Source organism: Limulus polyphemus, unplaced genomic scaffold (assembly GCF_000517525.1).
Source record: "Limulus polyphemus unplaced genomic scaffold, Limulus_polyphemus-2.1.2 Scaffold39, whole genome shotgun sequence".
NCBI classification, from domain to species: Eukaryota; Metazoa; Arthropoda; class Merostomata; order Xiphosura; family Limulidae; genus Limulus; species Limulus polyphemus.
The window spans coordinates 201,109-207,194 of record NW_013665649.1 but is presented as its reverse complement, the minus strand read 5'-3'; the positions used below and the strand labels follow the sequence as shown (position 1 = coordinate 207,194).

Sequence of the window (6,086 nt, the reverse complement as noted above, 5' to 3'; positions counted from 1 at the left end):
TATTTTTCTCGCACAAGCAGGAGTAGAGTTGGAGAAAACCCTGTAATGCCCATTTTAACTAATAACTTCAATTTCAGGATGTAAATACTCTCATAAGCACAGATAACATGAAGTAATGGTTAGGAAAACTACCCAATGAACGAAGCTTCTTATTGCTTAATTAAGTGGAAAAGCGTCTAATGTTTTTTGTTGTTTAAATTAGATTTATGCATATATATATATATAATTATTGATAACACCAGATGGCGTGTGGATTTAACTTTGGACATGTAATTAGTATTGCAAGGAGTATTTTATGTATCACATGTGGTGTTTTGATGGTGATTTTTACATTATTAGATTTGTTTTGGCTTATAATATTGCTTAGAAAATGCTGGTTTATGTAGTACTAGCAATTATTTTTTAAAGTTTTGTGAACGATGTAAAGTTTTTTAACGTAGCATACGGTACGAAGGAATGCCATTGACATGTTTATTGAATATTGTAAATTAAATTTATAAATTCTACTGTTTCTAGTAGTAGTATGTAAAACTAAAAACTTAAAAAAGTAAATTTGATTAGTGTGTTGCGTATAAATTACACGTTAATTTTTAACAAATGTACATACTGTTAATTTTAGTATTTATACATTGTTGAAGGTGAGTTATGTGGTATATTAATTATTATAATAATTGTTTGTGATCGACTACCTTGTTAAATTCAGAAGTTGGTAAAAAGGTATAAACTGTATAATAATATTTAGTATTAAAAAAGAAGAAACGCACATGAATATAATCTTAAAATCATGTATTTTCTTGAGCATTTAATTTTAAATTGTTTCAGGACTTGTTGGTGCTACCTCAAGTTTATCATCAGATTGCATTAATAATAGAAAAGTTGGATAAAGTTCTGCTGATGTTTATGTGACTCAATTAAGCATAAAATAACTTGTCAAATGAGACAACATGGGAAACTATTTTATTTCCTTAAAGTTCAAGAGATGTTTTGAATAACTACCTTTGGACAGGATAAGCCAAGATTTTAGCTTTGTATAGTTCTCTTCTTTAGTCTTAGCCTGGTGAAAAGTGTACTACTGTTTTTATACACCATTGTTTTCAAAAACGAATCAAGGGGGACTTGAGAAATTATAGAACTATTACTTTGATTTCTTTTGTTAGCAAGGTATTGTCACAAGTCATGTAATTTTTTTTTTGATAAGCGATTATCAGTGTTGTTTTAGAAAATGTTTTTGCTTCTTTACTAACATGTTTGAGTTTTTATTGAACTTCTGCTATCTTGGTTGAAAGCATCCCCTTTCATATTTTTTAACTGAAGAAATTAAGGATCTTGGCATAGTGGAGGATAAGTCAGTCAAGCCATTGAAGCAGTATCCTGTTGCTAGTAGTAGTAGTAAAGCTAATTAGGATTTTGTGGTGTATTTATAGACATATTGATTACAAGTGAAAATATATAATTATACATAGAATTTAGTAGATAGGACTCGCTTGGAATATTGTGTACAGTTTTGTGTTCTTATCTGAAAGAGAATATCGATTTATATGAAATGGTACTGAATATGGCTACAGAGATGATAATGTGAATGAAATTGTCATCTTACAGGGATAGATAGGTTAAGATTTCTTAAATTGAGAAAAGGTTAAGTGATGATCTTACTGAAGCTTGCAATATCTGTGATATCAATAGGAAGAAGTCATCTGATTTCTTTGTGTTGTTTCTTAAAGACAGTAGAATGAGAGGACACAAGTTTTGGAAAAGACTGGCTAAGCTCCATTTAATAAGATAGTTTTAATTTTCCAATGATTGGATAGTTTATGGAATGAGTTGTCATCAGCATTAAAAGGCTGGCATATTACGGAAGTTTAAGAGCAGGAGTTAAAGAATCTAAATCTCATCAGGATGGAAGCTTTATTTCCCAGGCTTTTCCAAACAACTTTTCTTTTACTCAATAATAATAGAACAACTTCAGTAAAATTTATTCTTAACCTTGAAAAATGATTGGGTATTTCTTTTTCCCCTTCATAAACTAAAACACATTTTTGAGATCTTCTTTTGTGTTCTTTTTGTCTACAATATGGTTCCCACTGTAATATCATAAAATTAAAAATCCATCCTTTTTTTTGTAATTAGCATAAGATCAAAATACGGTCAAATTTTATTTTATGTTTTTATCTAGAAAACTATAATCACTTTTATTTTTAGCATAATCTTTCTTCTTTTTTTTTTTTGCAATAAACTTCCAAGCTACGCGTAAATTTTAGATTCTAGTAAATATATGTTTTTCATTTTTTAATAATTTAATTCCCTTATTCATTCATTTACAAATGAGCTTGTGATTAGAATGTAAGATTATATCTATGGTTTAATTTGATCTAACTAATAAAAGTATACCAAGCTTATTTTAACATTCCTCTAATTTAAAATAACCTTTGGTTATTTTTCTCATAATTTACTGCAGTTACTGAAAGACAACTTTCATATAACTAGAATCACTCCTCTTGTTAACTACAGAGGGCCTGGTATGACATGGTGATTAGGACATTTGTTTCTCAGTCTGTAGGTCACAGCACCAAACATGTTCATCTTTACAGCTGTGTGGGCATTATGATGTGATGGTCAATCTTAGGACATTTGATTCTTAATCTGTGGGCCACAGGATTGAAACCCAGCACCAAACATGTTCATGTTTTCAGCTGTGTGGGCATTATGATGTGATGGTCAATCCTATTATTGTTGGTAAAGAGTAGTCAAATAGTTGGTGGTGGGTGCTGGTGGCCAGTTGCCTTCTCTGTGGTTGGCAGCTTGAAATTAGAGATGGTGGCAGATAACCTCTGTAGCTTTGCCACAAAAAGAACAAAACCAAAGAAACTCACTAGATTTAATGTGTTTTAATATGAACATAATGTTTAAGGACAACAAGAGACCCGTTGGTCTGTCTAGACTGTCCTAAAAGTGAAAGAAGGCACACTCAAAAACAGCACTATCATTCAAATATTTATCAAGCCTTCCCTTATATTTACTGCTTCCACCACATCTGAAGACAACCCATTCCAAAGGTCAATTATCCTGTTAAGAAATTAATCTGTCTTAGTTGAAGATTATCAGTGCACTGCCAAATTTTGTGTCCTTTTGTCTTACTATTCTTACCAAATGTGAAAGTTAATGTTATGTGATTGTTATCATGTAAGTGTTCTTGCTCAACAAAATTTCTGGAAGAATATGTTATTTTGAGTTTAAAGAACAACTGAATTTATACACAAATTGCAAAACAAATTTCATCAGTTTATTGATCGTCATTAGATTGACCATTATAGTTTAATAATTTTGTCTGTTTTGGTAACGTTGGTCATACGTTACTCCCTGTGAAATTATTCACAAACCCAGATCAGGACAATTTCTATTTTTTGTTTCATTAGGTTGTGGTTTGAAGATATTTATGTTAAGTGGGAGATCTGTTGAGAACTGACATCATAGTTTTTGTTCAGATAGGTTATGAATTGGAATGATTATTTTGACATTTTTAGAACTGTATTTTTTAATATTTTATATATATGTTACAAACTGTGGCTAGGTTGGACCTCAAAATGATTATGTGAAGATAATGGAGCTTCCTTGAATGAAATGAATAATTTCTAACGTTTGTCATCATCATTATGGGTGAGCTGCAAGCTACTGTAGAAGTCTCTGTTGAACTTGGAAAATTTATTAACGTGGACCTTTTTCAACGAGGGTAAAGTTTTTGTTTTTAATAATTATCAAGGTATATTTCTTTCTGTGATCAATAAGAGGGCGTCTTTCCATGTGAAATCATTTATTATGTGTGTTATGATCTGATGTACTGTACTAATACAAAGTTTGTTGAATCTTTAATTAAATTATCCCTCTTTTTTTAAAGTTCTCTTTCTTGCTTAAGATAGCATAAAATGTTTTCTATATTATCTTCTTATGAACTATTTGGGAGAGTCAGATTCAGTTTTACTTTGCTATCTAGTATCCAACTTTTCTTGTATTTCTAACCAGTGACCAACTTCTAACTATTAGGTCATCAAGAAATTAATTATTAGGTTAGGTAACAAATTTATTAGGTTAGGTAACAAAACTTAAACCAAAATTAAATAAAAAATTTTCTTGAGATTAACTTGCAATATGGATGCCATATTATTGTAGCCTGATCAATTGATTACACTATGCTCTCCTGCTGTGATTTATTGCTTTTCACATATAGAGAGGGTTTAAAGTACACTGTAAAGAAATAAAACTAACGAAAACTTGTAAAAAGGTTAGAATTTGAGGCTGTTAGGATAAATAATTGTAATTTTTTGTTACAATCTGCAGTCATTCTTTAGAAAACAAGACATTGATTTTATTTCATGTTTTTCAACTTTTGTTTCACTGTACATTAATGATTTCTCTATAGTCAGTGTTGGGGTAGAGAAAATATGAGATTAAGTATAAATTTTTACCAAAAAAATTGATATTTGTTTAGGAGTGTCAGAGGATATGCAAATAAAATATGAAACTGTCAGATGAAAAGAAGCATTTTTTTTATTATTATTCAGAGTTCAAGTATGTGAAGTTTCATGGTAACATGGTGGTTCTAAGGTTGTTCAAATTGACTGAGCCCTTATACAAAGGATTAAGCTGAACAACCTTGAATTATTTTAAAATAATAATGAGAAACCATAATAACAATATTTTAATTAGTTGGATAGCAAGACTAATCAAAAACAGTAATAATTGGAAATACTAATTTTAGTTAGTTGATTATTTTTGGGACATTAATCAAATTAATCTTAATTTCATTTTATGGATTATTTCATGTGACAGTAACCAATGTAATTGATGCTCACATGTAATTGATTATGTTGATTAATCAAATTAATTGCTCAACCCTAGACTTAATGTAATATAAAACTCAAAGATACTGTGCTTAAGAGTTGTATTATCAGAATTAATCCAAAATAAATGATAAGCATTGCAATTTTACCATATAATTCATTTCCAATTTGCAAGTGATTTAATTGTGGCTAATCAACAGTTAAAACAATTTTTTACATTCATCTTTTTATTTTGTATTTTATCATGATTATCTAATGATTCTGACTTAGAATTTCTGTGGAATCTTTATATTTTATAAAGAAATTTGTTTCTTGAAAATTCAAAAGAAAAACAATGAATAGTTATTTAGCTACATGGAGTAACAGTGCATTAATTCTTGACACTAGATGATAGAAAGTGAATGCTGTAATTTTTTTTGTGTTCTTGTTATGATATGCAGACAACTTTTGATGAGATATTCTATTTCATGTTTTTTTTTAACATATAATATTCAACATATGTATATTGCATTTTAACTTTAATAAACATTTATCTACTGGTTTTGTATATACATGTACTCTGAATGTTACTTTAGTTAATTTTACTTGTGATTTTGGTATTGCATCTTGTATTTTTTATTTGCTCATTTTCTTTTATATTTTGGCACAGATTTTATCAAGTGCGTACATACCTCAGGGTCTCACCAAAACTACCAGCTAAGGTTGAAGTTAATCTGCCCAAAAATTCTTGTAAGTTTGGGATTAATCTTTCATTTTAAATAAAGTGTTGAGTTTTAAGTTCAAACTTACTATTGTTATTAACATCACTTTCAGAAATGTACTTTAAGATTAATCTTATGCAACTTATGTCCCCCTAGTGGCTTTCTCAGGCCTTTTAATGTGCTTGGCACCATTTCTTTCCTTTGAACCAATATTTCAATGAGGTAGGGTGTCTTTAGTCTGCTCGAAATTTCATATTTTTTAGACTAAAATACATCTTAGTTACCAAACTTGATAAATTGTAGTGTAATTATATGCTATTAATGTAGTAATTTATGATTTTTTAGTTATTCAAATGTGTATATATATATATAAAACTTTTAAAAAATATTTTGTTTCATATCCTCCACCTTTAACTTTTTTAAAGGCTTAGCAACCTATGTCAAGCAGCATCTGAGTACAAAGGTCATACCTAAAAGAGATAATTGTTTGCTTTACTTCTTTAGTTACTGTTTTATGTTTAAGAACTTATTTCAAAATAGCAATAATCTA

At 29.2% G+C, this 6,086-nt stretch overlaps 1 pseudogene; it reads left to right on the top strand.

Annotated features, from left to right (window-relative positions):
• The first annotated feature begins 253 nt into the window (after positions 1 to 253).
• LOC106461443 overlaps positions 254 to 6,086 on the top strand; it is a 70,387-nt pseudogene continuing 64,554 nt past the window's right edge.